The sequence below is a fragment of the Pseudophryne corroboree genome, unplaced genomic scaffold, assembly GCF_028390025.1.
Source record: "Pseudophryne corroboree isolate aPseCor3 unplaced genomic scaffold, aPseCor3.hap2 scaffold_595, whole genome shotgun sequence".
Classification (NCBI taxonomy): Eukaryota; Metazoa; Chordata; class Amphibia; order Anura; family Myobatrachidae; genus Pseudophryne; species Pseudophryne corroboree.
This window is the reverse complement of record NW_026970193.1, coordinates 27,398-43,702: the sequence shown is the minus strand read 5'-3', so window position 1 is coordinate 43,702 and position 16,305 is coordinate 27,398. Positions and strand designations below refer to the sequence as shown.

The window sequence follows — 16,305 nt, the reverse complement described above, 5'->3', positions numbered from 1 at the left end:
GCAGGGCATGGCGGCCTTTTGCGGCGCTTGGATGACCCTTAGTTCGCATTAAACACCTCCACCCTCCTTCGGTGTGGGGCTCATGTTGGCCATGCCCCATCCCCTGAAGCATTCAAGCTGATTTCTTGCAGCAGCTTGGCACTGTAACAGCTCCAGAGCTGTTCAGTAAGGCAAGTAAAAGGGTGTGGGCCCTGCAGCACTACCTGTAGTTTGCATTGCGCATTGGAAGGCACAAAGTAAGCAGACAGGAGGAGAAGTCAGGATAGTGCACAAGGGTATAAAAGGGAGCGGCTCAAGAAAAGAGAAGTTGAAACAGACAGCAAACTAGGCTGGAGAGAGACCTGAGACAAAGAGATCTGAATTATACGAGACCTGACCAGGGGAAACACAAATTATGCAGTCAAGTTTCCCACATTTGGGGAAATCGCAGGGGCAGCACACCCAGAGTGCAATGGGTGAGCCTTGCCCTGGGAGAAGCACCTTCATGATCATAGTATCTCACCTGGCAGGTAAGTAGGAGTTGGGCTAGAGCTGGGGAGGGTCGCTGCTCGGGCACCCCCCTGTCAAGTGAAGGAGATCCAACTGAGGCAGCACAAGGAAACTCTCGAAAGAAGAACAAGGCTAGAGGAAGATCTGAAACAAAGAAATTTGACTTTTACCAGAGCTGACCAGAGGAAAACACAAACACAGTCCCCCACTACCAACAAATAAAGCAGTCGCGTTTCCCACATTTGGGGAAATCACAGGGGTCAGCATACCCAGAATGCAATGAATGAACCTCACCCTGGGAGAACAATCTTCATGACCATGGTATCTCCTATGCAAAATAAGTATGATTTGGGATAGGGCTGGGGAGGGACGCTGCTCATGCACATCTCTGTCAAGTAAAGGAGATTCAACTGAGGCAGCACAAGGGAACTCTCATCTGGGGACAACAACTGCAGGGAGAACACATATTTTCAGATGAACATGGGAGGGCAGAAGGCTGCCTAATACTGAAGCACCCCCAAACAACAAACCAAATGCAACAACTAGTGCAAGCATTCCTGGGGGAAGTTCTGCAGAAGACGGATTTGCATACGGTGATGTCATCCAAGCAGTGGGTCAAAGTTGGCTTCAACCCTCATCTGCATATGAAAAGAGAAAAGGGGCGTGCAGGGCATGGCGGCCTTTTGCGGTGCTTGGATGACCCCTAGTTCGCATTAAACACCCCCACCCTCCTTTGGTGTGGGGCTCATGTTGGCCATGCCCCATCCCCTGAAGCATTCAAGCTGATTTATTGCAGCAGCTGGGCACTGTAACAGCTCCAGAGCTGCTCTGAACGGCAAGTAAAAGGGTGTGGGCCCTGCAGCACTACCTGTAGTTTGCATTGTGCATTGGAAGGCACAAAGTTAGCAGACGGGAGAAGTCAGGATAGTGCGCAAGGGCATAGAAGGGAGCGGCTCAAGAAAAGAGAAGTTGAAACAGACAGCAAACTAGGCTGGAGAGAGACCTGAGACAAAGAGATCTGAATTATACGAGAGCCGACCAGGGGAAACACAAATTATGCAGTCAAGTTTCCCACATTTGGGGAAATCGCAGGAGCAGCACACCCAGAGTGCAATGGGTGAGCCTTGCCCTGGGAGAAGCACCTTCCTGATTATAGTATCTCACCTGGCAGGTAAGTAGGAGTTGGGCTAGAGCTTGGGAGGGTCGCTGCTCGGGCACCCCCCTGTCAAGTGAAGGAGATCCAACTGAGGCAGCACAAGGAAACTCTCGAAAGAAGAACAAGGCTAGAGGAAGATCTGAGACAAAGAAATCTGACTTTTACCAGAGCTGACCAGAGGAAAGCACAAACACAGTCCCCCACTACCACAAATAATGCAGTCGAGTTTCCCAAATTTGGGAAAATCACAGGGGTCAGCATACCCAGAATGCAATGAATGAACCTCACCCTGGGAGAACAATCTTCATGACCATGGTATCTCCTATGCAAAATAAGTATGATTTGGGATAGGGCTGGGGAGGGCCGCTGCTCAGGCACATCTCTGTCAAGTAAAGGAGATTCAACTGAGGCAGCACAAGGGAACTCTCATCTGGGGACAACAACTGCAGGGAGAACACATATTTTCAGATGAACATGGGAGGGCAGAAGGCAGCCTAATACTGAAGCACCCCCAAACAACAAACCAAATGCAACAACTAGTGCAAGCATTCCTGGGGGAAGGCCTGCAGCAGATGGATTTGCATACGGTGATGTCATCCAAGCAGTGGGTCAAAGTTGGCTTCAACCCTCGTCTGCATATGAAAAGAGAAAAGGGGCGTGCAGGGCATGGCGGCCTTTTGCGGCGCTTGGATGACCCCTAGTTCGCATTAAACACCTCCACCCTCCTTCGGTGTGGGGCTCATGTTGGCTATGCCCCAGCCCCTGAAGCATTCAAGCTGATTTCTTGCAGCAGCTGGGCACTGTAACAGCTCCAGAGCTGCTCTGTACGGCAAGTAAAAGGGTGTGGGCCCTGCAGCACTACCTGTAGTTTGCATTGTGCATTGGAAGGCACAAAGTAAGCAGACAGGAGGAGAAGTCAGGATAGTGCACAAGGGTATTAAAGGGAGGGGCTCATGAAAAAAGAAGTGGAAACAGACAGCAAACTAGGCTGGAGAGAGACCTGAGACAAAGAGATCTGAATTATACGAGAGCCGACCAGGGGAAACACAAATTATGCAGTCAAGCTTCCCACATTTGGGGAAATCAGAGTGCAATGGGTGAGCCTTGCCCTGGGAGAAGCACCTTCATGATCATAGTATCTCACCTGGCAGGTAAGTAGGAGTTGGGCTAGAGCTGGGGAGGGTCGCTGCTCGGGCACCCCCCTGTCAAGTGAAAGAGATCCAACTGAGGCAGCACAAGGGAACTCTCGAAAGAAGAACAAGGCTAGAGGAAGATCTGAGACAAATAAATCTGACTTTTACCAGAGCTGACCAGAGGAAAGCACAAACACAGTCCCCCACTACCACAAATAATGCAGTCGAGTTTCCCACATTTGGGGAAATCACAGGGGTCAGCATACCCAGAATACAATGAATGAACCTCACCCTGGGAGAACAATCTTCATGACCATGGTATCTCCTATGCAAAATAAGTATGATTTGGGATAGGGCTGGGGAGGGCCGCTGCTCAGGCACATCTCTGTCAAGTAAAGGAGATTCAACTGAGGCAGCACAAGGGAACTCTCATCTGGGGACAACAACTGCAGGGAGAACACATGTTTTCAGATGAACATGGGAGGGCAGAAGGCTGCCTAATACTGAAGCACCCCCAAACAACAAACCAAATGCAACAACTAGTGCAAGCATTCCTGGGGGAAGGCCTGCAGCAGATGGATTTGCATACGGTGATGTCATCCAAGCAGTGGGTCAAAGTTGGCTTCAACCCTCGTCTGCATATGAAAAGAGAAAAGGGGCGTGCAGGGCATGGCGGCCTTTTGCGGCGCTTGGATGACCCCTAGTTCACATTAAACACCTCCACCCTCCTTCGGTGTGGGGCTCATGTTGGCTATGCCCCAGCCCCTGAAGCATTCAAGCTGATTTCTTGCAGCAGCTGGGCACTGTAACAGCTCCAGAGCTGCTCTGTACGGCAAGTAAAAGGGTGTGGGCCCTGCAGCACTACCTGTAGTTTGCATTGTGCATTGGAAGGCACAAAGTAAGCAGACAGGAGGAGAAGTCAGGATAGTGCACAAGGGTATAAAAGGGAGGGGCTCATGAAAAAAGAAGTGGAAACAGACAGCAAACTAGGCTGGAGAGAGACCTGAGACAAAGAGATCTGAATTATACGAGAGCTGACCAGGGGAAACACAAATTATGCAGTCAAGCTTCCCACATTTGGGGAAATCGCAGGGGCACCACACCCAGAGTGCAATGGGTGAGCCTTGCCCTGGGAGAAGCACCTTCATGATCAAAGTATCTCACCTGGCAGGTAAGTAGGAGTTGGGCTAGAGCTGGGGAGGGTCGCTGCTCTGGCACCCCCCTGTCAAGTGAAAGAGATCCAACTGAGGCAGCACAAGGGAACTCTCGAAAGAAGAACAAGGCTAGAGGAAGATCTGAGACAAATAAATCTGACTTTTACCAGAGCTGTCCAGAGGAAAGCACAAACACAGTCCCCCACTACCACAAATAATGCAGTCGTGTTTCCCACATTTGGGGAAATCACAGGGGTCAGCATACCCAGAATGCAATGAATGAACCTCACCCTGGGAGAACAATCTTCATGACCATGGTATCGCCTATGCAAAATAAGTATGATTTGGGATAGGGCTGGGGAGGGCCGCTGCTCAGGCACATCTCTGTCAAGTAAAGGAGATTCAACTGAGGCAGCACAAGGGAACTCTCATCTGGGGACAACAACTGCAGGGAGAACACATATTTCCAGATAAACATGGGAGGGCAGAAGGCTGCCTAATACTGAAGCACCCCCAAACAACAAACCAAATGCAACAACTAGTACAAGCATTCCTGGGGGAAGGCCAGCAGCAGATGGATTTGCATATGGTGATGTCATCCAAGCAGTGGGTCAAAGTTGGCTTCAACCCTCGTCTGCATATGAAAAGAGAAAAGGGGCGTGCAGGGCATGGCGGACTTTTGCGGCGCTTGGATGACCCCTAGTTCGCATTAAACACCTCCACCCTCCTTCGGTGTGGGGCTCATGTTGGCTATGCCCCAGCCCCTGAAGCATTCAAGCTGATTTCTTGCAGCAGCTGGGCACTGTAACAGCTCCAGAGCTGCTCTGAACGGCAAGTAAAAGGGTGTGGGCCCTGCAGCACTACCTGTAGTTTGCATTGTGCATTGGAAGGCACAAAGTAAGCAGACGGGAGAAGTCAGGATAGTGCGCAAGGGCATAGAAGGGAGCGGCTCAAGAAAAGAGAAGTTGAAACAGACAGCAAACTAGGCTGGAGAGAGACCTGAGACAAAGAGATCTGAATTATATGAGAGCCGACCAGGGGAAACACAAATTATGCAGTCAAGTTTCCCACATTTGGGGAAATCGCAGGAGCAGCACACCCAGAGTGCAATGGGTGAGCCTTGCCCTGGGAGAAGCACCTACATGATCATAGTATCTCACCTGCCAGGTAAGTAGAAGTTGGGCTAGAGCTGGGGAGGGTCGCTGCTCGGGTACCCCCCTGTCAAGTGAAGGAGATCCAACTGAGGCAGCACAAGGGAACTCTCGAAAGAAGAACAAGGCTAGAGGAAGATCTGAGACAAATAAATCTGACTTTTACCAGAGCTGACCAGAGGAAAGCACAAACACAGTCCCCCACTACCACAAATAATGCAGTCGAGTTTCCCACATTTGGGGAAATCACAGGGGTCAGCATACCCAGAATGCAATGAATGAACCTCACCCTGGGAGAACAATCTTCATGACCATGGTATCTCCTATGCAAAATAAGTATGATTTGGGATAGGGCTGGGGAGGGCCGCTGCTCAGGCACATCTCTGTCAAGTAAAGGAGATTCAACTGAGGCAGCACAAGGGAACTCTCATCTGGGGACAACAACTGCAGGGAGAACACAAATTTTCAGATGAACATGGGAGGGCAGAAGGCTGCCTAATAATGAAGCACCCCCAAACAACAAACCAAATGCAACAACTAGTGCAAGCATTCCTGGGGGAAGGCCTGCAGCAGATGGATTTGCATACGGTGATGTCATCCAAGCAGTGGGTCAAAGTTGGCTTCAACCCTCGTCTGCATATGAAAAGAGAAAAGGGGCGTGCAGGGCATGGCGGCCTTTTGCGGCGCTTGGATGACCCCTAGTTCGCATTAAACACCTCCACCCTCCTTCGGTGTGGGGCTCATGTTGGCTATGCCCCAGCCCCTGAAGCATTCAAGCTGATTTCTTGCAGCAGCTGGGCACTGTAACAGCTCCAGAGCTGCTCTGTACGGCAAGTAAAAGGGTGTGGGCCCTGCAGCACTACCTGTAGTTTGCATTGTGCATTGGAAGGCACAAAGTAAGCAGGCAAGGTCCAGAGAACAGTTAGAGGTCGGAGTAGCACTATCTCAAGTAGTACTACGACAGCACGGATGGATTCTAAATATTCCAAAATCGCAGCTGATTCCGACGACACGTCTGCTGTTCCTAGGGATGATTCTGGACACAGTACAGAAAAAGGTGTTTCTCCCGGAGGAGAAAGCCAAGGAGTTATCCGACATAGTCAGGAACCTCCTAAGACCAGGCCAAGTGTCAGTACATCAATGCACAATGGTCCTGGGAAAGATGGTGGCTTCTTACGAAGCGATTCCATTCGGCAGATTCCACGCAAGAACTTTTCAGTGGGATCTGCTGGACAAATGGTCCGGATCGCATCTTCAAATGCATCAGCGGATAACCCTGTCTCCAAGGACAAGGGTGTCTCTCCTGTGGTGGTTACAGAGTGCTCATCTCCTAGAGGGCCGCAGATTCGGCATTCAGGATTGGGTCCTGGTGACCACGGATGCCAGCCTGAGAGGCTGGGGAGCAGTCACACAGGGAAGAAATTTCCAGGGCTTGTGGTCAAGCATGGAAACGTCACTTCACATAAATATCCTGGAACTAAGGGCCATTTACAATGCCCTAAGTCAGGCAAGACCTCTGCTTCAGGGTCAGCCGGTGTTGATCCAGTCGGACAACATCACGGCAGTCGCCCACGTAAACAGACAGGGCGGCACAAGAAGCAGGAGGGCAATGATGGAAGTGGCAAGGATTCTTCGCTGGGCGGAGAATCATGTGATAGCACTGTCAGCAGTGTTCATTCCGGGAGTGGACAACTGGGAAGCAGACTTCCTCAGCAGACACGATCTTCACCCGGGGGAGTGGGGACTTCACCCAGAAGTCTTCCACATGATTGTGAACCGTTGGGAAAAACCAAAGGGTGGACATGATGGCGTCCCGCCTCAACAAAAAACTGGACAGATATTGCGCCAGGTCAAGGGACCCTCAGGCAATAGCTGTGGACTCTCTGGTAACACCGTGGGTGTACCAGTCAGTGTATGTGTTCCCTCCTCTTCCTCTCATACCAAAAGTACTGAGAATCATAAGAAGGAGAGGAGTAAAGACTATACTCGTGGCTCCGGATTGGCCAAGAAGGACTTGGTACCCGGAAATTCAAGAGATGCTCACGGAAGACCCGTGGCCTCTACCTCTAAGAAAGGACCTGCTCCAGCAGGGACCATGTCTGTTCCAAGACTTACCGCGGCTGCGTTTGACGGCATGGCGGTTGAACGCCGGATCCTGAAGGAAAAAGGCATTCCGGATGAAGTCATCCCTACCCTGATCAAAGCCAGGAAGGATGTAACCATACAACATTATCACCGTATTTGGCGTAAATATGTTGCGTGGTGCGAGGCCAGGAAGGCCCCTACAGAGGAATTTCAACTGGGTCGTTTCCTGCATTTCCTGCAAACAGGACTGTCTATGGGCCTCAAATTAGGGTCCATTAAGGTTCAAATTTCGGCCCTGTCAATATTCTTCCAAAAAGAACTGGCTTCTGTTCCTGAAGTTCAGACGTTTGTCAAGGGAGTACTGCATATACAGCCTCCTTTTGTGCCTCCAGTGGCACCTTGGGATCTCAATGTAGTTTTGGGATTCCTAAAATCACATTGGTTTGAACCACTCACCACTGTGGACTTAAAATATCTCACATGGAAAGTGGTAATGCTGTTAGCCCTGGCTTCAGCCAGGCGTGTCTCAGAATTGACCAAAACAAAAAACTGCAACAAACGAGTGCCTAATCATCAAAATAAAAAGTGAAAACCAATACGTGTTTCATAGAATTAAATAATCACAATTTTATGTTCCTGATAGTCTGCGCTTGCCGGAATACTATGTGTAGTATTGTGGTGATAGCATAGAAAAAGAACAAACGGCTGCGCTGAATATCAGGAACGAAACATGATGTACAGAGAGCCAACGTAAAAAATAACAATGTTTATTAATAAAACATATAAAAAGATTAATTGTCAAATAACCGGTGAAAAATATATACAAATATATATAAGAACAGTCACTAGACGTGAACTAGTGGTATATTGTAATGACTCAGCTTATTGGGGTGAAAAGTTCCGTGATTCACTTGTTAGATAGTTGATAAATACCAGGTGTGTTGGTAGGATCCTAATGAATAAAAAAGTCCCTCAGTTGAAATTGATATTCAATACCTTTCCAAAATGGGCTGGTAAGAGCCGAGCGTCCTCGGCTTCAATGTCCTGCAATGCCCATATACGCTGTGCAGCGGAAAGGAATGGATCGTCTCTCTCACAACCCGGTCGTGGCGGCGTGTGCGCTGAAGCCGCTGATGTCGGATGCTGTAGAAGGAGGGTGCAGCGGGGACCAAGGAACACCTGGAAGATTTCACCTGAGCTGAGTGTGGATAGGGGCGGGTCCTGACGCGTTTCGTCACGTTCACGTGACTTTCTCAAAGGTAGAATGTTCTTATATATATTTATATATATTTTTCACCGGTTATTTGACAATTAATCTTTTTATATGTTTTATTAATAAACATTGTTATTTTTTACGTTGGCTCTCTGTACATCGTGTCTCAGAATTGGCGGCTTTATCCTATAAAAGCCCTTACCTAATTTTTCATATGTGGTGCCTGCGGCTACTAGGGACTTGGAGGATTCCAAGTTGCTGGACGTAGTCAGGGCCCTGAAAATATATGTTTCCAGGACGGCTGGAGTCAGAAAATCTGATTCGCTGTTTATCCTGTATGCACCCAGCAAGCTGGGTGCTCCTGCTTCTAAGCAGACGATTGCTCGTTGGATTTGTAGTACAATTCAGCTTGCACATTCTGTGGCAGGCCTGCCACAGCCAAAATCTGTAAAAGCCCATTCCACACGGAAAGTGGGCTCATCTTGGGCGGCTGCCCGAGGGGTCTCGGCTTTACAACTTTGCCGAGCAGCTACTTGGTCAGGGGAAAACATGTTTGCTAAATTCTACAAATTTGATACCCTGGCTGAGGAGGACCTGGAGTTCTCTCATTCGGTGCTGCAGAGTCATCCGCACTCTCCCACCCGGTTGGGAGCTTTGGTATAATCCCCATGGTCCTTTCGGAGTCCCCAGCATCCACTAGGACGTTAGAGAAAATAAGAATTTACTTACCGATAATTCTATTTCTCATAGTCTGTAGTGGATGCTGGGCGCCCATCCCAAGTGCGGATTGTCTGCATTACTTGTACATAGTTATTGTTACAAAAATCGGGTTATTGTTGTTGTGAGCCATCTTTTCAGAGGCTCCTTCTGTTATCATGCTGTTAACTGGGTTCAGATCACAAGTTGTACGGTGTGATTGGTGTGGCTGGTATGAGTCTTACCCGGGATTCAAAATCCTTCCTTATTGTGTACGCTCGTCCGGGCACAGTATCCTAACTGAGGCTTGGAGGAGGGTCATAGGGGGAGGAGCCAGTGCACACCAGCTAGTCCTAAAGCTTTTACTTTGTGCCCAGTCTCCTGCGGAGCCGCTATTCCCCATGGTCCTTTCGGAGTCCCCAGCATCCACTACGGACTATGAGAAATAGAATTATCGGTAAGTAAATTCTTATTTTCTGGACTGTGTCCAGGATCATCCTTAGGAATAGAAGACGTGTCGTCGGAATCAGCTGCGATTTTGGAATATTAAGAATCCAACCGTGCTGCCGCAACACTACCTGAGATAGTGCTACCCCGACTACCAACTGTTCCCTGGATCTTGCCCTTATCCGGAGATCGTCCAAGTAAGGGATAATTAAAACTCCCTTCCTTCGAAGGAGTATCATCATTTCGGCCATTACTTTGGTAAAGACCCGGGGTGCCGTGGACAAACCAAACGGCAGCGTCTGAAACTGATAGTGACAGTTCTGTACCACAAACCTGAGGTACCCTTGGTGAGAAGGATAATTTGGGACATGGAGATAAGCATCCTTGATGTCCAGAGACACCATATAATCCCCTTCTTCCCGGTTTGCCATCACCGCTCTGAGTGACTCCATCTTGAATTTGAACCTTTGTATGTAAGTGTTCAAGGATTTCAGATTTAAATTAGGTCTCACCGAGCCGTCCGGCTTCGGTACCACAAACAGCGTGGAATAATACCCCTTTCCCTGTTGTAGGAGGGGTACCTTGATTATCACCTGCTGGGAATACAGCTTGTGAATGGCTTCCCATACCGCCTCCCTGTCGGAGGGAGACGTCGGTAAAGCAGACTTTAGGAAAACGGCGAAGGGGAGACGTCTCAAATTCCAATTTGTACCCCTGAGATACCACCTGAAGGATCCAGGGGTCCACCTGTGAGTGAGCCCACTGCACGCTGAAATTTATGAGATGGGCCCCCACCGTTTCTGTTCCTGGGAACTGGCTGTTTGCTGCAGCCTTTTTCCTCTCCCTCTGCCACGGGGCAGAAATGAGGAGCCTTTTGCCCGCTTGCCCTTATGGGGCCCAAAGGACTGCGCCTGATAATACGGCGTCTTCTTATGTTGAGAGGCTACCTGGGGTAAAAATGTGGATTTCCCAGCCGTTGCCGTGGCCACCAGGTCTGTTAGACCTACCCCAAATAACTCCTCCCTTTTATAAGGCGATACTTCCGTATGCCTTTTGGAATCAGCATCACCTGACCACTGTCTTGTCCATAACCCTCTTCTGGCAGAAATGGACAGCGCACTTACTCTTGATGCCAGTCGGCAAATATCCCTCTGTGCATCACGCATATATAGAAAGCATCTTTTAAATGCTCTATAGTCAGTAATATACTGTCCCTATCTAGGGTATCAATATTGTCAGTCAGGGAATCCGACCAAGCCACCCCAGCACTGCACATCCAGGCTGAGGCGATTGCTGGTCGCAGTATCACACCCGTGTGAGTGTATATACATTTTAGGATATTTTACTGCTTTCTGTCAGCAGGTTCCTTAAGGGCGGCCGTATCCGGGGACGGTAGTGCCACCTGTTTAGACAAGCGTGTGAGCGCTTTATTCACCCTAGGGGGTGTTTCCCAATGTGCCCTATCCTCTGGCGGGAAGGGGTATGATGCTAATAACTTTTTAGGAATTAACAGTTTTTATCGGGGGAAACCCACGCATCATCACACACTTCATTTAATTCCTCAGATGCAGGAAAAACTACAGGCAGTTTTTTCTCACCCAACATAATAGCCTTTTTAGTGGTACTGGTATTATCAGAAATGTGTAAAAACATTTTCCATAGCCTCAATCATGTAACGTGTGGCCCTACTGGAAGTCACATTCGTCTCTTAATCGTCGACACTGGAATCAGTATCCGTGTCGGCGTCTGTATCTGCCATCTGCGGTAACGGGCGTTTTAGAGCCCCTGATGGCTTTTGAGACACCTGGACAGGCACAGGCTGAGTAGCCGGCTGTCTCATGTCATCAATCTTTTGTAAAGAGCTGACACTGTTACGTAATTCCTTCCATAAGCTCAGCCACTCAGGTGTCGACTCCCTAGGGGGTGACAACTCCATTACAGGCAATTGCTCCGCCTCCACACCATTTTCCTCCTCATACATGTCGACACAATCGTACCGACACACAGCACACACACAGGGAATGCTCTGATAGAGGACAGGACCCCACTAGCCCTTTGGGGAGACAGAGGGAGAGTATGCCAGCACACACCAGAGCGCTATATATATATATATATACAGGGATAACCTTATATAAGTGTTTTTCCCCTTATAGCTGCTGTATTGTTATACTACGCCTAATTAGTGCCCCCCTCTCTTTTTTAACCCCTTTCTGTAGTGTAGTAACTGCAGGGGAGAGCCAGGGAGTTTCCCTCCAACGGCGCTGTGAGAGAAAATGGCGCCAGTGTGCTGAGGAGATAGGCTCCGCCCCCTTCTCGGCGGCCTTTTCTCCCGTTTTTCTGTGGAATCTGCCAGGGGTTAAAATTCATCCATATAGCCCTGGGGGCTATTTGTGATGTATTTTCGCCAGCCAAGGTGTTTCTATTGCTGCTCAGGGCGCCCCCCCCTAGCGCCCTGCACCCTCAGTGACCGAAGTGTGAAGTGTGCTGAGGAGCAATGGCGCACAGCTGCAGTGCTGTGCGCTACCTTGGTGAAGACAGGATGTCTTCTGCCGCCGATTTTCCGGACCTCTTCTTGCTTCTGGCTCTGTAAGGGGGCCGGCGGCGCGGCTCTGGGACCGAGCTCCGAGGCTGGGCCTGTGTTCGGTCCCTCTGGAGCTAATGGTGTCCAGTAGCCTAAGAAGCCCAATCCACTCTGCACGCAGGTGAGTTCGCTTCTTCTCCCCTTAGTCCCTCGATGCAGTGAGCCTGTTGCCAGCAGGTCTCACTGAAAATAAAAAACCTAAAACAAAACTTTCACTAAGAAGCTCAGGAGAGCCCCTAGTGTGCACCCTTCTCGGCCGGGCACAAAAATCTAACTGAGGCTTGGAGGATTGTCATAGGGGGAGGAGCCAGTGCACACCAGGTAGTCCTAAAGCTTTACTTTTGTGCCCAGTATCCTGCGGAGCCGCTAATCCCCATGGTCCTTACGGAGTTCCCAGCATCCACTAGGACGTCAGAGAAACACTGATAGAGTACATTATATTTATGAATTAATTGCTTCCAGATTCTGCAGCAGCATCATCAGCACCACCAGTGTTACTCACAGTCACTTCACACTGACTGCTGCACAACACATCACTTAATTTCCGGGCCGCCCGCCACCTGGTGAAGAGACATGGGAGATGAAGGACCAGCAGTGCCACGTTGAGCGGAAGTATTGTTAATTAGTTACCCACACACTCCTTGTGACACCTGCTCCCCGTCGGCCCTCCCACCCGCCGCCTGCCGTCCGGAACCCGCACTGACAAGTAAGTCTCAGCAGAATGTGTCTGCCAGCAGCTCCCAGTCCCTCCTAGAGGAACACTGCCAGTGGTGTGGCGGCCGCGGCACACTAGGACTGAGAGACCGCAGCAGGAGGAAAGCACAGGTGGGCGGGAGGAGAGCATGGGCGGACATCACCACGTCACATTGCAAGGTGACGCCAGTCCCCCCAGTGAGGCCGCCGATGAATGCACTCAGCATAGTATTAGCAGCAGGCAGAGGGGGGTCGGGTGCAGCGGTGGTGGGAGGTACGGAAATGAGCTGCAGGCTAGGCTCCACCGATCACACACTCAGCGATCACTGTGCTACTCAAGCGTGGCGTGCAGCGGTGCTGGACATTAGGGAGTGCCTGTGCGCACCAGGCACCCCCTGTACGCACGCCTATGCGCTACCACCCCCCATATGCCACACTACATCACTATGCTACAGCCCTCCCATATGCTGCACTTCATAATTACACTATACCCCCCATACAACATACTACATCACCACACTACACTACTCACAATAAAATTAAAACATCCCAGTTCCTCATTCTTAATGAGCTCACGTGCGTTCTCTCCCCAACGGAGCTCCAGACCAAGTAACAATGAAGACACCAGCAGCGTGTAGGGGGCAGGCCTGGTCCACTTGTCAGGAGAGAGCAGTCACAGGAGGGTAAGAAGGGGGCGGGGCCTAGTCCTACAGACGGGAGAGAGCACAGACAGGAGAGAGCAAGGTACAGGGGTAGAAGGGGACGGAGCCTATTCTTACAGGCTTTCAAAATTCGACTTTAAAATTCGACATTTGACAAATTCGACTTTTCTGCAATGGTACAAATGCGGCAATTCGACAAAAGTATATTCAATTGAAGTTTGTAAATTCGACAACAGTGCTTTTAAACAGTAAATTCGTCATTTTCAATCCGCCACACTTTGCTGGCGGAATCTAATAAAAAATTTTTAAAAACATGTTTTTTTTTTTTGGTAATAGCATATCTATTTATATTAGAAGGGATTAGGTACTTGGTTTGTCTTTTTTGGAGGCACAAGTATTATTTATATATTTTTTAAAATATTATTTATTTTTTAAATGGAATGTGAAAAACCCGAAAAAAAAATTGCGTGGGTCCCCCCTCCAAAGCATAACCAGCCTCGGGCTCTTCGAGCCGGTCCTGGTTCTAAAAATCCGGGGGAAAAACGGACAGGGGATCCCCTGTATTTTTAAAACCAGCACCGGGCTCTGCGCCTGGTGCTGGTGCAAAAAATACGGGGGACAAAAAGAGTAGGGGTCCCCCGTATTTTTTACACCAGCATCGGGCTCCACTAGCTGGACAGATAATGCCACAGCCGGGGGTCACTTTTATACAGTGCCCTGCGGCCGTGGCATTAAATATCCAACTAGTCACCCCTGGCCGGGGTACCCTGGGGGAGTGGGGACCCCTTCAATCAAGGGGTCCCCCCCCCCAGCCACCTAAGGGCCAGGGGTGAAGCCCGAGGCTGTCCCCCCCATCCAAGGGCTGCGGATGGGAGGCTGATAGCCTTGAGAAAATTTAAAGAATATTGTTTTTTCTAGTAGTACTACAAGTCCCAGCAAGCCTCCCCCGCAAGCTGGTACTTGGAGAACCACAAGTACCAGCATGCAGGAGAAAAACGGGCCCGCTGGTACCTGTAGTTCTACTGGGGGAAAAATACCCAAATAAAAACAGGACACAGACACCGTGAAAGTATAACTTTATTTCCCACCTGCCGACACACACATACTTACCTATGTTGACATGAAGCAGTCGGTCCTCTTCTCCAAGTAGAATCCACGGGTACCTGAAAATAAAAGATAATTATACTCACCTGATCCAGGTTCCAGATTAAATCCACGTACTTGGCAAAACAACAAACCGAACACCCGGACCAGACGGACTGAAAGGGGTCCCATGTTTACACATGGGATCCCTTTCCAAGAATGCAGACATCCGAATCTCGTGAGAATCCGACAGCGGGATGATGACGTTCGTGCGCGCTCGGGCTAGCCGAGCAAGGCGGGAAGGTTCGAACCTGCCTCGGACCCGTGTAAAATGGGTGAAGTTCGGGGGGTTCGGATTCCGACGAACCGAACCCACTCATCACTAGTATGTACGTGAGTGTCAGGTGCCGTGCGCGTACATACGTGTCAGTGCCGTGCGTGTACGTACGTGTGTGTCAAGTGTCGTGCGTGTACGTGTGTGTGTGTGTGTGTGTGTGTGTCAGGTGGCGCGTACCTACATGTGTGTATGTCAGGTGCTGTGCATGTGTGTACGTACAGGCGTGTGTCAGGTGCCGCGCGTGTACGTACGTGTGTGTGTGTGTGTGTGTGTGTGCCAGGAGCCGCGCGTGTACATGCGTGTGGGTGTCAGGAGCCGTGTGTATACGTACATACGTGTAGGTGTCAGGTGCCGTGCGTATACGTATATACGTGTGTGTGTCAGGAGCCGAGCGTGTTCGTACATGTGTGTGTGTGTGTGTGTGTGTCAGGAGCCACGCGTGTGTGTGTGTCAGGAGCCACGCGTGTTCGTACATGTGTGTCAGGTGCCGCACGTGTAAGTGTGTGTGTGTTTTAAATTCCGCGTGTGTACGTACGTATGTGTGTGCCTGGAGCCGCGCGTGTACATACATGTGTGTGTGTGTCAGGTGCTGTACGTGTATGTGTGTGTCTCAGGTGCTGCACGTGTATATGTGTGTATCTCAGGTGCTGCATTTGTATGTGTCAGCTGCCACGTGGGTGTCAGGTGTTGAGCGTGTATGTGTTTGTGTCGCATCTGTATGTGTGTGACTGTCAGGTGCTGCACGTGTATGTGTGTGTCAGGTGCTGCATGTATATATGTGTGTGTTAGGTGCTGTTCATGTATGTGGGAGTGGCAGGTGCTACATGTGTATATATGTGTGAGTGGCAGGTGCTGCGTGTGTATACGAGTGTGTGTGAGGTGCTGCGAGTGTATGTGTGTGTTAGGTGCTCTGAGTGTATATGATTGTGTGTCAGGTGCTGTGCGTGTGTGCGTTAAATGCCACATGTATGTATGTGTGTCAGGTGCTGCGTGTGTGTGTGGGTGTGTCAGGTGCTGCATGTCTGTGTGTGTGGGTGTGTCAGGTGCTGCATGTGTGTGTGTGTGTGTGTGTGTCTGTCAGGTGCTGCATGTGTGTGTCAGGTGCTGCATGTCTGCGTGTGTGTGTCAGGCGCTGCATGTCTGTGTCAGGTGCTGCGTGTGTGTGTGTCAGGTGCTGTGTGTGTGTGTCAGGTGCTGCGTATGTGTGTGTGTGTCAGGTGCTGCGTGTCTGTGTCAGGTGCTGCGTGTCTGCATGTGTGTGTCAAGTGCTGCGTGTCTGCGTGTGTGTGTCAGGTGCTGCATGTCTGCGTGTGTGTGTCAGGTGCTGCGTGTGTGTGTGTGTGTCAGGTGCTGCGTGTCTGCGTGTGTGTGTCAGGTGCTGCGTGTCTGCGTGTGTGTGTCAGGCGCTGCATGTCTGTGTGTCAG

The 16,305-nt window shown here is 50.1% G+C and overlaps 8 non-coding genes and 1 pseudogene across 8 annotated transcripts; all 9 read right to left on the bottom strand.

Annotated features, from left to right (window-relative positions):
* Nucleotides 1–354: 354 nt before the first annotated feature.
* On the bottom strand, nucleotides 355–517 carry LOC135035087 (U1 spliceosomal RNA). The gene has a single exon (XR_010230169.1). It is a non-coding gene; the product is annotated as a U1 spliceosomal RNA (small nuclear RNA).
* Nucleotides 518–669: 152 nt separating this feature from the next.
* Nucleotides 670–834, bottom strand: LOC135035069 (U1 spliceosomal RNA). Its single transcript, XR_010230153.1, has one exon. It is a non-coding gene; the product is annotated as a U1 spliceosomal RNA (small nuclear RNA).
* A 671-nt stretch (nucleotides 835–1,505) lies between these two features.
* Nucleotides 1,506–1,668, bottom strand: LOC135035113 (U1 spliceosomal RNA). Its single transcript, XR_010230194.1, has one exon. It is a non-coding gene; the product is annotated as a U1 spliceosomal RNA (small nuclear RNA).
* A 152-nt stretch (nucleotides 1,669–1,820) lies between these two features.
* Nucleotides 1,821–1,984, bottom strand: LOC135035167 (U1 spliceosomal RNA). Its single transcript, XR_010230238.1, has one exon. It is a non-coding gene; the product is annotated as a U1 spliceosomal RNA (small nuclear RNA).
* A 972-nt stretch (nucleotides 1,985–2,956) lies between these two features.
* On the bottom strand, nucleotides 2,957–3,120 carry LOC135035168 (U1 spliceosomal RNA). Its single transcript, XR_010230239.1, has one exon. It is a non-coding gene; the product is annotated as a U1 spliceosomal RNA (small nuclear RNA).
* Nucleotides 3,121–3,794: 674 nt separating this feature from the next.
* On the bottom strand, nucleotides 3,795–3,957 carry LOC135035132 (U1 spliceosomal RNA). The gene has a single exon (XR_010230209.1). It is a non-coding gene; the product is annotated as a U1 spliceosomal RNA (small nuclear RNA).
* Nucleotides 3,958–4,109: 152 nt separating this feature from the next.
* On the bottom strand, nucleotides 4,110–4,273 carry LOC135035187 (U1 spliceosomal RNA). Its single transcript, XR_010230260.1, has one exon. It is a non-coding gene; the product is annotated as a U1 spliceosomal RNA (small nuclear RNA).
* A 692-nt stretch (nucleotides 4,274–4,965) lies between these two features.
* Nucleotides 4,966–5,107, bottom strand: LOC135035074 (U1 spliceosomal RNA; annotated as a pseudogene).
* A 152-nt stretch (nucleotides 5,108–5,259) lies between these two features.
* Nucleotides 5,260–5,423, bottom strand: LOC135035165 (U1 spliceosomal RNA). The gene has a single exon (XR_010230236.1). It is a non-coding gene; the product is annotated as a U1 spliceosomal RNA (small nuclear RNA).
* Nucleotides 5,424–16,305: the final 10,882 nt, after the last annotated feature.